Here is an 18,667-nt window from a genome sequence, read left to right on the forward strand (position 1 = left end):
TGTTCTAAATTAGGGTAAGATGGTGCAGGATCAGTGAACTGAAGAAGCAGATAAAAATTGAAAGCATTCACTAATGTGTTACAGAGAGAAAGTAATGAGATGTTCTGCCTGAACCTGTAATAATTTAAAAGTGTCAAATTATTCCACAGCAATTTTCTATCAAAACACCAATGAGGTGAATTTTACAAGATCTTTGATCAGTACAAGTTTCCCTTAGCCAAGCTGTTGATGCGCTTAACCCCAGATTAAATACCTTCTCACTAAAGCAGAATTATTTGTTCTCAAATGCTGTGCCCATGTCTGTGAAACATTAATTTTGTTCCTGCAGAAAATGCTTTGAGCTCACATGTAACTGATGTGATTGTCTGAAGGTGAAGAGACTGTCAATGGTTTAGGACAGATGCAGAAATGATAAACAGGGATTATCCCAAAGGTGGTGGGAGATGTGTACAACCCATTTTTAGCACTAAAGTGGCAACTAATATGAAAAGTGGGTAAGGTAAGACCAATAGAAAAATTCTGTTTATAGTCTAAATCTGTTGTGGATTTCTCTTGCAAAATATGCAAGTAATGAGATGGGACTCTGGTGAGAGATTCTGCTTTTAAAAATCTTTCTCAGCCTCATTGTTTTTGAAACAATATTTTAACAAATTTCAAATCTAAGTGGCACTGATCTCTCACTCTGGAAGTTATTTTACAATATGCAATCTAAAATAGAACAAAAAATTTAAATTGTAACAATAATAGAGGTATTGCCTTCTTTACACTGCAGTGAAAAGAAATCATTATGGCTTGGTTTTTGTATTTTCAGAATAGGAACAAAATTATTTCAGAATGCTGAATGCTGATAGAAGACAATGAAGCTCATTTATTTTTAAGTAATTTTATCTGTTTTGGTAGTGTCTTTCATTGTTCTGATTTTGCCAGGGTATAGTTTTTTTCCTTTTCTTTTTTTTTTCCTTTTCTTTTCTTTTTTCCTTTTCTTTTCTTTTTTCCTTTTCTTTTCTTTTCTTTTCTTTCCTTTCTATTTTAACTTACTTCCAATTCAGAGTTTCCAGGCAGAGAGTTTCAACTGATATAAACAGGCAAAGTCCTTTGCAAATGCTGAAGGAATTTCTTAAATTTAAATTTGCAATGAACCAACTATGCTCGCTTTTAGTTAAATAATAACTCTTTTTCTCATCATAAACAGTAGTGTTCTGCTTTTTAAATTAAATAATTACTTTGCAGAGCTTGAAAAGAACGTGACAGCAGCTGTTGAAAGCAGTGGAGTCACGCAGAGCTTGTAGTTTTCATTTATCCCTAATAGAAGTTACAGGCACGGAGCAGAAGGAGGATACAGTGCTGTTGGCAGGAATTTCTGAGGAGCTGCATTCTTTTGTTTTCATGCACACCCCAGCATGAGACAGACAGACAGCAGTGTTGGTAGCTGAATATTTTAGGAGGAAAGTGTTTGTGTGCATATCTGGGGGTAGCTGTGGTGTGATTTCTGAGCCTGGCAATGTGTGCAGTGTGGCACTGGAGAACTGAGAAATCCTCTGAGGAAAAGCACCTTTCAGAGCAGGACTGACACAATGAGCATGCAAATAGATTTTTAATTAGGTGAAATTAACTTTGTAAGTTTTACCAGTTGCTCTTTGGCTGGATTTTCTTACACCATATCTGCATTTATGGTACTGGTACCAATCAATAGTCACATAGTATTTCTCAATATAAGATTTGCCCTTATCCTTGTTGTGCCTTTTCTCTTTACTGTGCTTTAACCATTGAACTGAAGCTTTAAGTTTGGGTATGAAATTCAGGTTCATTTCTGGATCTATGTGTACTTTTTCCATTTTCACAGTAGTACAAGACAAAGTTAAAGAAAACTTCATGAGCTCAGCTTTGTTGGGATGCTGAAGGATTAACTTGCCAACCTTTTCTAACAAGCTCTGTAACATTTTTTAACAGTACAAGTGGGCTTAGGCTTGGTGGTGTCCTTTGTGCCAGGGATGTGGGAAAAATATACCTTTTTGGAGCCATTTTGTCTCCAAAATGTTCAAAATTTTTTAGCTCATAGTAAACTTTCAATATATTTTAGCAAATAATGGCTGAGATTTCAGTGGTTTTGAGCCTGGTCTGTAGCAATGTGTATTTGGAATCTACATATTTATATTATATTTTATTATAATTTATATTATAATATTATTATATTAGTATTTATATTTATATATATATATATATATTTACTTAATTCCAAAAGGTAATTGTGCAGGTGCTCTTGAATCCAATTTGGTACTCACCTGACCTGATAATCATTGTTTTGGTCTCTGCTTCTTTTCAGGTTATTTCCTACGTGTGTTTTTTGGCCACTCCTGGGTATATAATATATATATATATATAAATATAATATAATTTTTTATATAATATAATTTTATAACATATATATATATATATATATATATATAAATAGGTGATATTTTGGGGATATAATCATATCAGAAATGTACAGGTTTCACCTTCTGCATGATGAACTACAGCCCATTACATGTGAAATTCAGATATTTTTTTTCCCTGTTTACTTCTGTTTTTTTTTAATTTTGGATTTCATCCTCCTTCTGGTGCTGAGTTACCACACCACTATCATGTCCTCTAACATCTATCACACAGATAAATTTAGCTTTTTAAAGTGTTTTGTACTTTGGAAATCCATATCCAGTCTGTGAGTGAATGTTTAGGAAACATAAAAGCTTATAAAAACTTTTTAATTCATACTCCAAAGACTCTGAAATTTGGGCAATAAGAAAAAACTCTGTTCTGGTTTAATTTTTGCTGAATTGAAGAAAAGAAAGGCGAAATGACTTGGTGTAATTGACTTTTCAGATGTGAGGTTTGTGCTGGTATATTTTTACTTTTTGCAAATAGTGAATTCATTTTTTAATCAAACAAAAATGTTAGAGTAAGGTAAAATTAAAAATAGCCAAAATAATAACAGTTTTGCTTAATATGTTGGAGGAAGAATTATACTGGTGTTCTTGAAATAACAGGGTTGTTTCATTCCTCAAGGCATACTGAGAGCTTGATCATCAAAAAGTGCAGATTAGAGTTTTTTCTCTCTCCTTCGTGCATTTTTAGCTTATTTTCCAATTTTATAAATTCACAGGACAGTTTTTAAAGGCACAATCACCTTAACAATGGCACTGTCCAGAAAACAGGGTTTCTTATCTGCAGGTTTCTTCTCTTTCCAGGTTTGTTGTAGTTTGAGATGCATTAATCTGAAAGCCAGAGACCCAAGAAGCAGCAATCTCAGCCTTCAGCATCTCCTCCAGAAACTAAAGTCCATATTTTTATTTTGTTTTGTTTTCTGGAACCCTCCACAGAAATCTGGCAGAATTATCCATTCCTGGCTCTGTTTGGCAGCACAAAATTACAAAAGGAACCTCTAAACACCTGAAAAAAATAAAAAATAAAAAATAATGGAAATAGGTACTGAAGGTGTACTAAAAAAAAAAAGGAATAATGGTGTATTGATTATTGTCACTAAAGCATAAGAATGCTGAACATTTTTTTAATTCTCAATGTTTTGTCCCTTGAAATATAAAATTTTTTGTGTTTTTAGAGGTTTGTTCACTGCCAAATCTGTAGGTTTCTTACTGGTTCAGCTTCTTTAAGAAGTTATTTATTTGCAAATAAATAGGCATAATAATGATTAATATAATGGCCAAAGAAGTTTTTTAAGTGTAGAAAGAAAACTTCATCCTTCAAGGTTATGTCACTGCATCTTGAACGTGGAAGCCCAGAGTGGTTTCCCAGCCTCCCTTCCAGAGCAGCCTTTCAGCAGCATCCATAATTCATGACATTAAGTATTAATTTTGGCTTTCATGCTCCAAGGGCGTGGCACATTAGTCACCAGCACATTATCCACAGGTTTTTGTTCTTCCTGCTCCACCTTACACTTCCTGGGAGATGCTGGATGTTTGTGCTCCTGGGGAGACATTGGGTGGAGCAGAGATGGATGAGGGTGTCCTCACAGCTTTAATGCTTCTCTCAGATGGGCTGCTGTCATTTACAGACCAACTCTGATGTGGAACTGCTCACATTTACCAGCAGGGCACACTGAGAGTCCCAGTGCTGTGTCCTGCAGCTCTTGCCTTTGCTCCTTAGAGCAATGCCCTTTTCCCTGTTAATATACCACATTACAGGTCAAAGATGTATTTTGATCACTCTAAACCCTCATATATATTGTTCTTATTTCATTGCCTCTGTAGTTAAAATATTTTGTTTTTAAGATCCTTTTCCCCAGAAGCATTTTTGTGACCATCACTTTTGCTAAAGGAAAAGGAGTTGTCTGGGTGCTAATTCACCAAAGCAACATTCAGAAAATAAACCCAACCAAAACATTATTTCTCAAGGTCACCTGGCAGATAATTTCCTCTCCCCTGTCTCCACGCAGCTGACAGAACAAGGGTTTGAATCCAGAAAAAGATGCAGCCCCTCCCTTTGCTAGCCACAATTCCTGTTTTGCAGAGTGCTATGGAAAGGTGCTGCTTTGGAGAGCTGATGTAAATTTGTGAAAACACTTCTTTCATGTGCTCACCAGGCATTTCTGGTTTTGCACTTGATCCATCATGGTGATATATCTGATTTCCTGAGCATAAGATTCCCCCTTTGAAAAAAGAATATTGAGTTGACCAAACTGACAACTATATAAGGTAAATCCAAACTTCCTCAAACCATATGTTGATGGTATCTTCAGCATGTCCAGAATATGCATTAACAGCAATGTGAAGCAGAACTCTTTGGCCAAAATTATCTTAATTAAACCAAAAGGCAATATCAGGTCCTCCAGCTATCTTATAGATTTGTCCTAAATTGCATAAAACAGTGTGGTAAAAATAGAAATTCCTTCTTTACCACCACTGCTCTTGCTTACTGTGTATCTTCTTTTTGAGACACATAATATTCAGCCCAAATATAACAAAATTATAGCTTCTGTCAAGTCCAAAGACCAGAGGAGAATGTTTTACATTAGCCTCAGGTGGACATTTTTCTGTATTTTCCTTTTAGATCATAAATAAGCTGAGTACACACTTTCCCCCATTTTAAAGGGATTGTTATTGTTTAAATTAGAGTGCTATGGATCAGAAGTTCAGTGTGTTGAAAGTTATATAAACACTGAACCACAAGCTGATCTCTTCCCCAAAGAACTTACCAATTACTGTTGCAGTGGAAGTGTTGAATGATTCATGTTTCAGATTTGAGTTTAGTAACCCACTATATTCAGCGGTACATTTTAAACTCATTTCTCTGGGTGGGGAAATGCGTTTTTGCTGAGGGCAGTCAGCACCTTGAGATCTTTAATTTCCATAGATAGGAGACAAATGTTGATTGAAAATATTGTCAGAAAGAGGTCTAACTCTAAACTAAAAATCTGCTGGATTTGTATAGCAGTGCTTGCAACTGGTTCTTCTTCTCATGGGAAAGAACAACTCTGACATAATAAAGACATTTCAGTATTTTTTGTCTGGCAGTGCTTCCTTTTTGTGGGTAAGAAATGCTGGTGGATTTATATACTCATGCAACTAACTTCATACTTAATGTATCTTATCTTAGAGGCTGACCTTCTGTGAAAGTAGCTATTAAAATAATGCTGTCACTGAAACGGTCAGCAGAAATGTCCTTAATTATAGATCCCATTTTAGACCTCATTTAATTTATTATTTGGTAGTTATTTATTTTTGCCTTTGGCTAGAAGAGTGTGAATTAATTCTCTCATTCTGCATTGTGTACTGGCCTCTTAATAGCACAGAAACCTTAAATACTAAAATGTTTTTTAAGTGTGTGTGAAAACTAATTAATTTACTTTCTTTTTACTTGTCCAGAAGCAGCTTGTGGTTTTTCCATTTTTTTCTTTTTTCTTTTTCTTTTTTTTTTTAATTAATTAATTTATTTATAATTAGCAGCTGTAGAAATATTTCAGACATACAGCTTTTTAACTGATAGATGCAATCCCAAATTTCTGGATATTAATGATTCCTTTTTTGTTTTCAAAGAAACCAGCCACTTACCCATGCAACTTTAGTGTGTTTGAGGGGCTGAAGAATTATCAGAATCAGCAGCCCTCTGCAGCAAACACTTTGTGTTTATTTACACAGGTCTATTTTTTTAACATCTGTAGGATCATCACTGGCCTTTAAATTGATGTGTTTTGAAATGAGTGAAACACTGGAAAACTCAGAGGGATCGATCTGCTGAAACCTCTTTGATTTCCTTGCTGGGTTTTCTAGATGTAAGGAAGTGTTTACAACTGAAATAAATTAAAATCTTGGGTCACCTGTGTTCACCTCCTGCAGCTCTCAAGCAGAATAGTTAATTTACCTTGGGAAATGCTGGATATATTTGCTCCTCTGTCCCAGAAAATTTGCTATTACTTTTGTATTGCTCAGCACAAGTTTCAAGGTACTTCTTGTTCACTGCTTTATTGCTTCTTGTAAGATTTCATCTTTAAGCCTGGAAAAAGGCTTAGAGTGGAGTTCTGATAGAAACAGGTTGGGCAGAGCTTGTGGAAAGAGGCGTGTGAGCCTCTGGCAAGCTGGGATGCTCAAACTTCTCTATTTTCTCTTTAAATTACAGAGGGAATTATATTTATTTGGGTTTTGGGGACAGCTGACTTCAAAATAGTTGCAAATTTGTCCCAGTGCCTGAAGGAGAGGCAGGAGTGAAGAATGTACGACTTCATCAGCCAAAGGCAGAGCTCAGTCTTCAGGTGCTGGGCTTCAGGTGGCTTTTCAATTCATCTTCCCATTCCTTCTCTTTCTCTCCCTCAGTCTCTGCTCCTCTTAAACCTCCTTTCTTTTGATTCCTGAACCTTTTGTCAGTGCTTGTGACCTCTTTGTGCTGCTCTGGTGACTCCACCACTGAGCCCCTTTCTGCTTCCCAAGCATCACTCTGCATGTGCCCATGTCCATTTATTCTCCTGGAAGTTCTCAGTGGGGTTTGTCTGTAATAGCACAAGAAACTCACACAATGGAGCCCTGTTTCTGGCTTGGATATTTTGAACATATGAAAAGACCCTTTTTCACACATTTTCACTGTGGATGTCTCATAAGAAAATAAATTTGCTGGACATAGAGCAAGCCTGCTTTGACTCCTACAAATCCACTGGTGGCAATCAAGGATCAGGAGAATGGGGTTTTTGGAGGATGGTTGATATTCCAATGCCTTTTTGTGCACTAAATATCAAGAAGGGGAAACTAGCTTTAGTATTATATATAAGGACTTCCTAAAGATAAATACAATTAGCAAAAGAGTGGCTTAAATTAGAGTTCATGTCTTGGTTTTCCTTTTAATGGGTTTGGTTCATGTTCATTGAGTGATTAAATGAGGATTAATGAGCCCTGGAAAATATGTTAATTTACCCAACAGAATGGAATTACCTTATGATGAAACTATAATAAAAAGTGTTTATGGGCTGTAAACAATATGTTCTAATCTGCATCATCAATCCTGTCTCAGGGATCTGTAACGTGTGCTTTTGAGGGAATAGCAGTTGATAAACGTTCAAAACAACCAGATTAATTTTTTAATGTAGAAAAATCCGTGGCCAGTGAAACCACTGTGACACCTCTCAGCAGTGATTTGGACTTTTGAATTGGGTAAAGCCTCACAAAGCTGAAAAAAGGGGAATTTCAGCCATTTTCTGAAACTTCAAATAGAAAAATATTTCATGAAGACATGTATGCAGAATGTGCCTGCCTGAACGAGAACAGTTTGAGCTCCAGAAATTTTAGTTTCCTCTGGAAATAAAAGGTCAAAAAAAGGAACAGAACTAAATAAATGTGCAAGGGGTAAATGCAGGTAATAAAAGCAATGCATGCCTATGCATGAATAAAAAGGGTCAAGATCAGGGTTGAACTGCAGAAGTGTTCTGCAGCTGAAGCCTTTTACATGGTCCATCTGTGCACCTTTTATTGTGTAAAGGAATAGTTTAAATTGTGTTTTATGCTAAATGATTATTTCTTTCCACAGAACACACTCTGCCTCAACCTTCCACTGAAACCAAACCCACAAACTATTCTGTGTGAGGGAAACTGAGGTTGTGCCTCAGGGTTCTTTCAAGGCAGCTTTCAGTTAAAAAGGGGTTATACCTAATTTTTTTTTGCATAGGTTTTTGGCATATAGACACTTGATTTCTTCTTTTTCCCTGAGATTTTGGAAAATGTAGCTGTATAATTTTTCACTAAACAAAATCATGTGGTTGATCTAGCTCTTTCCTTGCAGCTCTTTGTGTTTAGAACATTTTATTTGCTTTGTGTGTGTTTTTGCTCAATGGGATATTAGACCAGTAGGATATCATCTTTGGCCTGTGTCCAGAAGATGATCAAGTATAAATGTTGAGGCTTCCAGTGACTTGTCTGGCATTTTCTAGAGCTGGACATCCCTATGTTGTATCACTGTTTTCTGCTTTGTACAGAGTAGCTAAGAAATACACTGTTTTTTTGTCTTGCTGATTTAATGTGTGAAGTGTGATAGGGGTTCTTTTGCTGTTTCAAGCTGTTCATCCATTTATCCCCAGATGTAGATCCTGGAATCACGGAGTGGCTGAGGTTGGAAAGGACCACTGGAGCCCTCCTGTCCAAGCTGGGTGCTGTCGAGCATGCTACTCAGGAGGACATCCAGATGGTTCTGGAATATCTTCAGAAATGTAAGCTTCACAACCCCTCAGGGGAACCTGTGGTTCCTTCTGCTCTCCAAGACAGTGGAGTGAGTGTTTCTGCTGCAACCCTGCTATCCTGAGCTCAGCCAGTGTTCCCAGGCCTTTCCTCTCCGCTGGGTACCGGGAGACCCGGGTACCCGCTGTCCCCTCTCAGGTGTGGCTTTGCTGCAGAGCATTTCCCACCCCACAATTTGTTGTGCTTTTATCACCCATTTTTTTGTTTATTTATTTTTTTTGGATATGGGTAGTGGATCCTGGAGGAGTGAACATCTTGGCTAATTTGTTGAGTGTGACACATTTGGATTAGGAAGACTTCCAATATAAGCCCATGTTTATGAAGAGTGATTTATTGCAACAATTTTTTTTTTGCTGTTAACGCTACTGTTAAGCAATGGTGGTTTTCATTAGCAAATTGCTTTTTTTCAGCTTGAAAGCACCGTAATTAATTGGTGCTATAATTCTTTATATTGTTTGGGATTTCATTGCTGATTTTTTAATTACAGCGTGTCTCTTGGAGCAAAAAGTTTTCAGGAAGGCTTGTATGGAAAAAAAATCCTGTAGAAGCTGATATATTCATCTCTGCAATCAGTTATATTTGCTGGTTGTGATTTATGAGTGCTGCTGCCAGAACAGCTGCGGAAAAATGTTCTGTAACGTAGTTCTTTTCTGTATTTGAGGGGCAAATAAAATCACTGCAGCTTTGTTGGTTTAGAATAACTTTGGTTTTCACTGTAATCCATGGAAATGTAAGGCCATATCAGCTTATTCTAAATCAAATTAAAAAGAACTTGTCAGCCAGTGTTTCTCACAGAAATGGCCACTGCAATGTGGACCAAAAATTTCTGTATTGTGTGGAAGTTTACTTGCTTTGAACTCAGCTTCTTCAGTTTAGAAGGGTTTTTCTTTCATTGTCTGTTAGGGCCCACTAAGTGGTACAGCCCTTGGGAAGTCTGAAGCAATTGTCAATTATCTCTAATAAATAAGGTTTAAACCAGAAAAACAACTCTGTTTTGTAAAATGTCATTCCCAAAATTTAGCTACAGTAAAATGTTACTGCAGAAACCACAAATGAGAAGCAGAGTATTTTTTAAGTATTTTTTTTTAAAACCAAAAGTAGATCAAGATCAGTGGTTGCGTCCATGCTGAGCAGAAAATTTCCAAAATAGGACATGAGGACATACAAAATCTGCATAACTGAGTGTGATTAAATTGTCCTTTCTATCACCACACTTATTTCTGCCAGCAATATTTTTCATATTGGGGATATTACAGTGATTTAAAATTTCCTTATATTGCTATGTTATGGTCTCACTTCTGACACCAAAATAATGTTATGGTACACTAGAATAATATTAGGCTCCCACTTCTGAAATAAGGTCAGAGTGTAGGGGTAAAAGCCATAAATTGATTGTTTGATGATTGATTGTAGGCAAGTGGGTTTTTCAGTTTTCAAAGCAGTCTTGCTAACTTCACTTTCCTGCCTGCAGTTTGGAAGAAAAAACTAATTTTACAAACACGAGCAAGTCTGAGATCCAGCCTGTTAAAGAACCAAATGGGATGTATTTCATGTGATGAAACTTTTGATGAAGTGCTCTGAATAACAGGAGACTGTACCTTGAATTAAGGAAGTTTTCCTTAGCCTGAGAAATGTTTTAGTAGTTTTCTGACAAAGAAAAGTTAGGTCAGGCTGTGAAGTTTGAAGTCTTTGTTGAGCTCTTTTTCTTCTCCAGCTACACTTTTTTTTCATGTTGCTGCTGTTGAGTATTGTATACATTTCTGTACAGGGTTTTATACTCAGAAAGAGGCTTTGATCTTTTTATTTTTTTTTTATTTTTAGTGCCTGGTGTTTGATTGCAGCATATAAACCAAAAACTGGAGTCTCAAGATATCATATGCAACTGGATTTTACTGGTGCCAGGATCTAGTTCTGGTCCCCAGAGCATGTCCAATCCTTTCTTGCCATCATTACAAACATAATACTTAATTAATACCTTCTCCAAATAAGAACTAATAAGCAGTTTTATTTGCCTTTTAGACAAGTTTCCTACTGCCTGTTTTTTAGCTCCTTAACGCTGAAACGTTGTTGAGAAGTTCAATCGCCGATTCCCATCCAGATTTCCTCAAAGCAGGGAAGATTTCTCAGCTCTGTGGAGGCATTTCATGTCTGAATGGGGAGCTTCTGCTTCGAGCTGAAACCTGCACTTGCAGTGTGTGACTAAATAAGGCAGTTTCAGATTGTTTGCAGATTGCTGGCCGCGATGAAGGAGCACTGAAAACATTTGAACTGCTTTGCTTTGGCATCAATCTGTTGTGTAAAGAGGGAGCATATGGGCAGATCACGCAGGCCCCTTGGCTACTGCTGGCACCCCAGCAGATTTCTGATCAGGGATGTCTGATACCCACTCTGAGAGCTGATGAGGAGCTCTCAGGATTTCCACTCCTCTCGTAGACAGCTGGGATAACAAGACATCCAGATAAAATATACGCATATGGGAATGTTGGGGGTTTTTTTTGTGTTTTTTTTTTCCCCATTAACAGAAGACAAACAGTCATAAGGCTGTTGGTTTGTGAGATGGAACATATTCTAGTTTAACATTTGCAAATGTAAGAGCTGTTATCTCAAAAACAAGGACAAATTGTGGGTACTTCTTAACATGGTTTTGAGCTTAGCCTGGTAGTGCTTTTAGCAGAAGTTTCTAGCAACCTTAACAGTATGTCTTATGCACAATTTTTGGATATAGCTGCTCGAGCCAACAGAATGCAGACTGTGTGCTCTAATGTAATCCAAATTTTAATTCAGTCTTACGGTAATGCTTTGGTGATAATTTTAATCATGGTCTAGCAATGGCAGTCATCATTTCCTGTACCACAGAAAACATCTTAGTCTGACGAGACTTTGCTGGGTTTTTCCTTTCTGGCAGTGGTGTAGGTAAAATCTTTCTCTATTACTGGCAAAAATGGCTGGTTCCTGCTGCCAAGATTCTGCAATTGCTGCCATTACATTTCACTCATACATATTCTTTTTCCCTGGAAAGTTTTTGCCATGGATGAGCTTTATTACTTGGATAATAAGAGCACCAGATATGTACTAAAAATGGGACGTTGCCATGAGAAAGGTAGGGGTTACTGGTCTTGCAGGTCAGAGATTATTAAAATGTTAACTAATAACATGCAAGGAAGAAGAAATTTGTTTGCATATTGCTTGTTTCAAACTGTTTGAGCAGGCAGGAGCACATGGAGCTGGCTTGTGTGAGGATGGAGCTGTGTTGAGAGCAAACTGCAGGGATTCAGTGTCCCAGGTTCCTGGTGGTCACACGCTTTGCTGAAGTCGTGGCTGGTGCAGGTCCAGCACAGTCAGCAAGGAGGCTGCTGCTCTTGTTCCCTCTGAAAAATGGTACTGATTTGGTCCCCAGGTCTTTGCACTCCAGCCAGGGCTGCAATTTAAATGGGTTGCTTTTAAATGCTTTGCTTTCCTATGGAAGCTGTGGGTTTGCTCTTGAAATTGTTACTCTTGGTGTTGTGGAGCTAAAACTCAGCAGATCCTTTGAGGCTGCTTGTTCCTTCGGAAGGACAGCACGGGGAGAGAGCTGCTGGAAACAATGGCAAGGAAAGGGCATGGAAAAGAAAAGGGGAGAGAAGCTGGTGTGTGTTGTGCTCCAGAGGGAATGGCTTGTTGAGTGAAGCCCTACAAGGGGTGGGGAGCAAGAAGGAGTAAAGAGGTTGTGTTGATTTTGAGAGAGAACAAAGATTCAGAGAGCATCTAGAGACTTAGCAAGGGTCAGAAGCAAAAGGTGTGATCTCAGAAGTCAAACTTTGGTTAAATAGTCTTATTTTGAACAAAGGAAACACGAGTCCTGCAAGGAGAGGAACATGTAGTCCCATAAGAGCATTCTTTGGAGAAGAGGTTGTTGAATTAATCTGATGTGTTGCACAAGAAAAAGCTCTAATCCATCTCTCTTATGTGTGCTCAAAACCAAACAAATGTAAAACAGTTTCTTTTGTGTGTTATTTATAGCTGTTAGTCCTTGCAGCACGCTGCTCCTCTGTGATAACCTTCATCTGCACTTTGGCTTTTCAGACTCTTAGGAATTCTGTGGAACAAGCTTTCTTCTACATCAGCTCTTAACTTTGGTTCCTGGCACGCTATCCACCTGCTGAGGCTCAGGCCACTGAAGTGCTGCACACAAAGCAGATGTCCTGGGGAGCAAGTTTACAGCCTGCAAGTGACTGGAAACTCTTCTGAGGTTCGTTCATCCTATTAGTATCTTAGTTTTATAGTGGCGAAGAAAGTAATCTTTTTGGATTAAATGGAAAAGAATCTTTTTTATGGGAAGTGTCTGAGAAATGGAGTGTGGGAGCAAAAGGACTCCATGGTTCTGTCTGAAAATGACAGTGAAAGAGAAGGGTGATGGGAAAGGAGCAAAAGTAGTTGGGGTATGTGTCATGTGCTCACTATCTCTGTTAGATGCCCTGTGGGTCCAGCTCTGATCATTACTGAAAGCTGTTCAACATGCTGATGTGGATGTGCCTGATCCATTGTCTTTCCCTTCCCTGAGCCTTCTTTACTGCCTCTCAGTTCTGACTTCAGAGATTTTCCAGACATTGCATGGCATAGCAAAATAAGGCCATTTTAAAGTTTAGTTGAAATGGAAAAATCTTCATAACAGGGCATAAAAGGCTTGCCTGTAGTTTAGCTGCCTTTGTTAATTAGCAGGTAAGTGCTGTGCCACAAATTAATCCTTATTTTGCTTAGATCTTATTTCAGTTTGGAATAAAATCAAGACGTCGTTACTCTTGATTTGTCTGAAGTTTCAAGTTCTTACTGCATGAGTTCAGATGGAATCCAGACTTGCTCCCCACCTGGTAAAGTCATTGTTGTACTGTCCCTTCATTTACTTAGAGAATGTTTTGAGACTTCTTCTCTTGTTAGTTCCTATTTTATTTATTCATTACAAAGACCCATGCATTGGTTTGAGAATCAGCCTCACTTTAGTTTTTTGTTTCACTCAGAGCATGTGGTTGGGTTCTTCTGAGCACTCAGTTAAGTTTCCAGAGGAGTCTGCTTGGTCACTGGCTGACTGATGCTGCTCTACCTGGAGTTATGAATAAGGAATGTGTTCCCTGCACGTGATCTGCTCACAAATGGTTCTTGTGACTGGGATTTTTGCAAAATTGATCAGCCTTAAAACATTTATGGTTGTTCCTGTGGTGTTCAGTGCCCAGAACCACAGCATTTTATTCCCAGGTTGGAGTTGTAGGATTGTAGCAGGTAGGCAGATACTTTTAAACAGAACAGACAAGGTCATCAAAAGTTTCAATCACTATGGAATGAGGTCTTTTTTCCAGTGGCATTCTGATGGCCCAAATTTGTAATGTTTTTTTTATTTAAAGAAATTTTGTCTATTTTTTCATGTGGTTTACTGGGAATTTTTTAATGGATTAATTATAATATAAACAAGTGATTGTTGGGCACATATTACATCAGGTAGGATTGAAGAAGAAAATCAAAGTCTCTGGTTTAACTTTTTAACATTCGTAAAATGTTCCCTGAAACTGTATTGTGAGAAAGGATATGATCTAGTTCCCAGTTCACCATCTCTAAGCCTTGCTCTATAATATGTTTATGTATTTTTAAAAGCTTTCCCTGCTAGAAACGTTTCCTTCAAAATAAAATCCAGTTATTTCTGCAATTGTTCACTAACTTGCTTTTAGAGATTTGGAGCCCATCTCCTTAATTCATATGGTGCAATTTGAGACCACTTAGACTGAAGTCTTCTGATGATTAAAATTGCTGCATCTAGCAATCAATTGCTACTAAAGAGGCTACACACAAAGAAAAAATAATTTACTCTCAAAGAAATGATGTGAAATTTAGATCTCAGCTCTTGATTAAATGAAAGATGTCCTAAGTGGATCTGGAAGGATCACAGAACCATAGGTAGGATTGAGGAAGAAGCTACAGCACCTGAAGGAAATGAAACCCAAACACTTTAAAAGAATGAAGATATAAATCCATGTCAAAATAACAGAGCAGAACTAATGAGCAGAGTGCAGGCAAGGTAATAGACCTCTCAGAGGTAAAGAATGGCCTCCCTGTGAGGAAGAAGTTTTATCTTGCATAACCTGAACTGCTGAACACAAGTTCCCAGAATGTCTCAGACTGCAAGAGCCACAGGCTGTGTTTCTCTCTGGAGATGAGCACAGGAATAGCGAGGGCACAGCAACACGTCTGTGACTTGTGAGGAGCAAAGCTGTGCCCGACTTCCCTTTGCTCATACTGAGACCCATTCTCCAAAGTAAAAGATTAAGGATGTGGGAAATAAACTGGTGCTGGGTTTTGAGGGTTGCATTTTGAAAACATATCCGTGATCCCTGACCCTTTTTAGTGTTTGAGAGGCTATTGTCACATTCTTTGTCTGTGTAACAAATCTGGTTAGAAGATAAAATGATTTGGTTTTCCTATCCTGACTGTTATTAATTTTTGGAGTACTGTGAGGATAAAGCCAAAGCTTATTATTTAATTTTAAATCAATGAAAAGAAATTGTGATAACAGTTGCATGTGTTGTCAACAATATTCTTATATCTTGCCTGTTTTAGAAAAAATCTCGAGTCTGAGATAGCTGGCAAAATCCAAACAAAGGCTCCCCTGCATTTTATGAGAAACAGTCTCACTCTGATTAGGCCTGTTCTTTTCTGTTTGAGCAGGCACATTTAACTGTGCCTTATGCATACTAACAGAAAAGATTTATAGTCTGGAACAAATCTAGGAGCTGACTGCTGTTTCCTGTAGTACCTGTATCCATAGTGGCATATCTGTGTTAAATCTTGAGTGCTGTTATCCTTTGGCTCATGCTTTGCTCCTATTACTCTTTAAAGGAATTAGGTATGTTAAAAGGATACGAAATTCTCTGACTTGCCATTTTGGAGACCACAGCTTTAAAATGCTGTGCTTTGTGGAGTGGCTTTTCTCTTCTGACCAGTGGTGGAGAGCTTTTGTAGCAGTATACCTGCCTGCATTTTGAAACAGCAGGCACAAATAATTGTTTGCTAGGAGAAGAAAATGTTGCCATCAAAGCATTTTCTGTCATGCATGTGTGAGGTGAAAATCCTTTGGAAGGGCAAAGCCTTAGCAGTGGAGAATGTGCAGAGAATTCTCACAGCACCCCTGAACACTGCCACCATCAAACAGGAACTCCAAACTCTTTTCTCCTCAGTACTTTTGTTCAAAGCTCTCCCTCAGGGAAGCCATGGGACAAGGGGAAGAGGTAGAAAGACTTTTCTCAGTCCTTTTTCTGGCTGCCTGCTTGGGTTTTGCCTTTAATCTCTCTGTTTCTCTCTGATGCAGGTACGTCGGCAGTTCCACTGAGCAGTACTGAGAGCAGCCCTTTGTTATTCCTCTGCCTTCTGCATCTGCTTTCTCTTTGGGCCTGTCACAGACACAAGTGTGGAATGCAGGGGGCAGGGGGTTGTCTTTTTAGCAGTCTAGTGGCAAACAGGAGGTTAAAGGCTTTTTTGTGCATTTTTGTGCTTCTCAGAAGTGAAATGGAGAACCTAAATTCCTGTCTGATGCACTTGATGTGCAGAAATGTCACAGTCCTTGGTCCTGTGCGTCCCTTTAAGGTGCTAATCATCAGCAATTATCTTTTTTTAATATATATATTTTTTTTGTAAAGACGTCTGTTACACTTTTAGGTTACTAAATATTACCTGCATCACCTGAGGCTTGTCTTTCATGAAAATACAGTTTGGTTTGTCAAATTCAAGCTACAGTTTATTCCATGTTTCTTGCAAGTGATTTGTCTAGGCATGTATTGCTCTGATCTAGTGCAGTGCTGTGTTTTATGATACCTCATGCTAATATATTACATTGCAGTCACAGTTAGTATTTAAAGCAAAAATTGTTTTTGTTGTTACTGTTCTAAAATTTGTGGGTTTGTTTCCAAAATGCAGTCATTTGAACCTTTATTGAGGTGTCTCGGGAAACTGTATTGCAGGTTATTTCATGTACGTGGTCAGGAAACTCAGTAATTCACTGTATCTATTCATGTGAATCTGCTGACAGAGTTTGGGGGTGATTGACAGAAGAAAATAGATGACATTTTGGTTTTTTGTTTCTAATTTTATGAAAATCCCAAGTTTCTATGAAAATATTTTTCTGAGATAAATGGCTGGTAATGACAGGAAGAAGGAAAAAACTCCAATCAAGATCCAGTGTGATTCAGGAGATCTGTTACTATTCTAGATCCCTTGGAGAAATGGAATCATTAAATATGTTTTAACTCAAACTCGGAATTATAATCCTTTTCCCCATACTTTTATGACATCTCTTAAGAAGCAGTAGTTTAAATCCAGTTTAATAATTGTGACATTAATTTAATCAGTAAGGAGAGACCTCACAAAATTTACCCATGGAATTGCAACTGAAGCTTTGAGAGATGTTTGCATTGTGAACCAACACAAGTTGCAAATTGTGACTAAGGTATTTTGGTATTTCATTTAAAGCAGCTACCTCAGAGATCAATATCAGCACGGCTCCAAGAATCGTGGAGTTTGTCAGGTAGGTTTTGTGGGCTATACTGAGTCTCATTGTCTGGTGCTCTGCAATCCACTTATTAGCTGGTTTAATTGGCTAAAGCAGCACCCAGCACATCTGCTAGAGCTCTGAGGTGGATTTTAAAGCAAAATGTAGCCATAGCTGGAGCTAGGTCATGTCATCACCCCTTCAGGATCACAGCACTTTCTTCTCCTTCCTGTATTTCAAGGTTACATTAATTACACAAACTGATTGAATAAAACTTTCATGGGTTAATTTTTGGAGATTTGTTGCTATTTACATTTTAGGTGTCCTGTGTTTTGTTCAGCCTGGGATATCTTCTATGCATCTTCCCTGTTGGAGTCTGAGATACAGAGTGTGTGCCCTTGTTTCTGATACTTAGTTCTAAGTCCAGAAAAACACTGAATTCCATATAATATGAAATTCATGAGCATGTTTTCATGGTGATACATGAAAACAACTGTTAAAGTTATATAGAATAGCTAAAAGTGTGAGTGTGTAGATTAAAGAGTTTTCTTAAATTGCTGGGTGAAAAAGTTAGTTTAGAAAGTGGAAGACAAGATGGAAGATTTAGAATATTGTTTCTTTTCCTTCTTCTTCATGTTCTTCCTCTAGAGGTTTTTGGGTAATAGTAGGTGATTGGTTAGAAAATTCTGCAGTGCATCACAGAGGTGATGGGTCATTGGGTCATTAAGAAAAATAATATATGTGTCTATTGATAGTTGGGTAAGAATAAGTATAAAGATAAAAGAACTGCAAAATTCGGGGCTATTTTGTGCTATCAGACACAAAGTGAGCCACAAGGCCTTGTTTGTACCATCAGAAGAAAGAAATGTACCAGATTGCAGTGATTCAAACTTGTGCAGCCAGTCTGGAGAGACCTGCCAAGTTTTGTAATGACCTTCTAATAAACATGAGAAACAAGATTCTAACGAGCTTGGGAGGTTTCTTCAAACCTAGAGAACTGAGATAAGCAGGGCTCCCCACAAGGGAGGATCCCAAAGGAGCTCAGCTCACAGGAGACTGAGAAATCCAGGAAGAGAAAGAAAAATACAGAAGAAGTGCAGCAGAATCAGAGAAAGAGAAAAAAGAAACGAAAAAGAATTTTATAGAGAAAAGTTACATTCCCTGCCTGGGAAGCATTTTTGCAGCCCTGGGGCTTTTGAGGGGTGACTTGAAGAAGCCTCAGTATGGAGAACTTGAAGGTTTGTCTTTCTGACCCCCTGAACACGCTGATCTTGGACCTCATGCATTTCATCTTTTAATTCGTTTGTGCTTCACTTTGGCTGCACTATCTTGTCACAGCCTGTGTCCTGTGGACTGGACCCCAAGCCAGAGCCCTCATGCTGCACAAACCCCCAGCCCAAGCAGTGCTTTGGACAGGGCACTGTGCCTGCAGGTTTCTGTGTCTTCAAAC

General features: G+C 38.1%; 1 long non-coding RNA gene across 1 annotated transcript; it reads left to right on the plus strand.

The window, feature by feature from the left end:
• The first annotated feature begins 308 nt into the window (after positions 1-308).
• On the plus strand, positions 309-17,648 carry LOC107199874. Its single transcript, XR_001519344.1, has 5 exons — positions 309-499; positions 8,555-8,683; positions 12,774-12,939; positions 13,449-13,558; positions 16,042-17,648. It is a non-coding gene; the product is annotated as an uncharacterized LOC107199874 (long non-coding RNA).
• Positions 17,649-18,667: the final 1,019 nt, after the last annotated feature.

This window comes from Parus major, chromosome 1 (assembly GCF_001522545.3).
Source record: "Parus major isolate Abel chromosome 1, Parus_major1.1, whole genome shotgun sequence".
In the NCBI taxonomy this organism is placed as follows: domain Eukaryota; kingdom Metazoa; phylum Chordata; class Aves; order Passeriformes; family Paridae; genus Parus; species Parus major.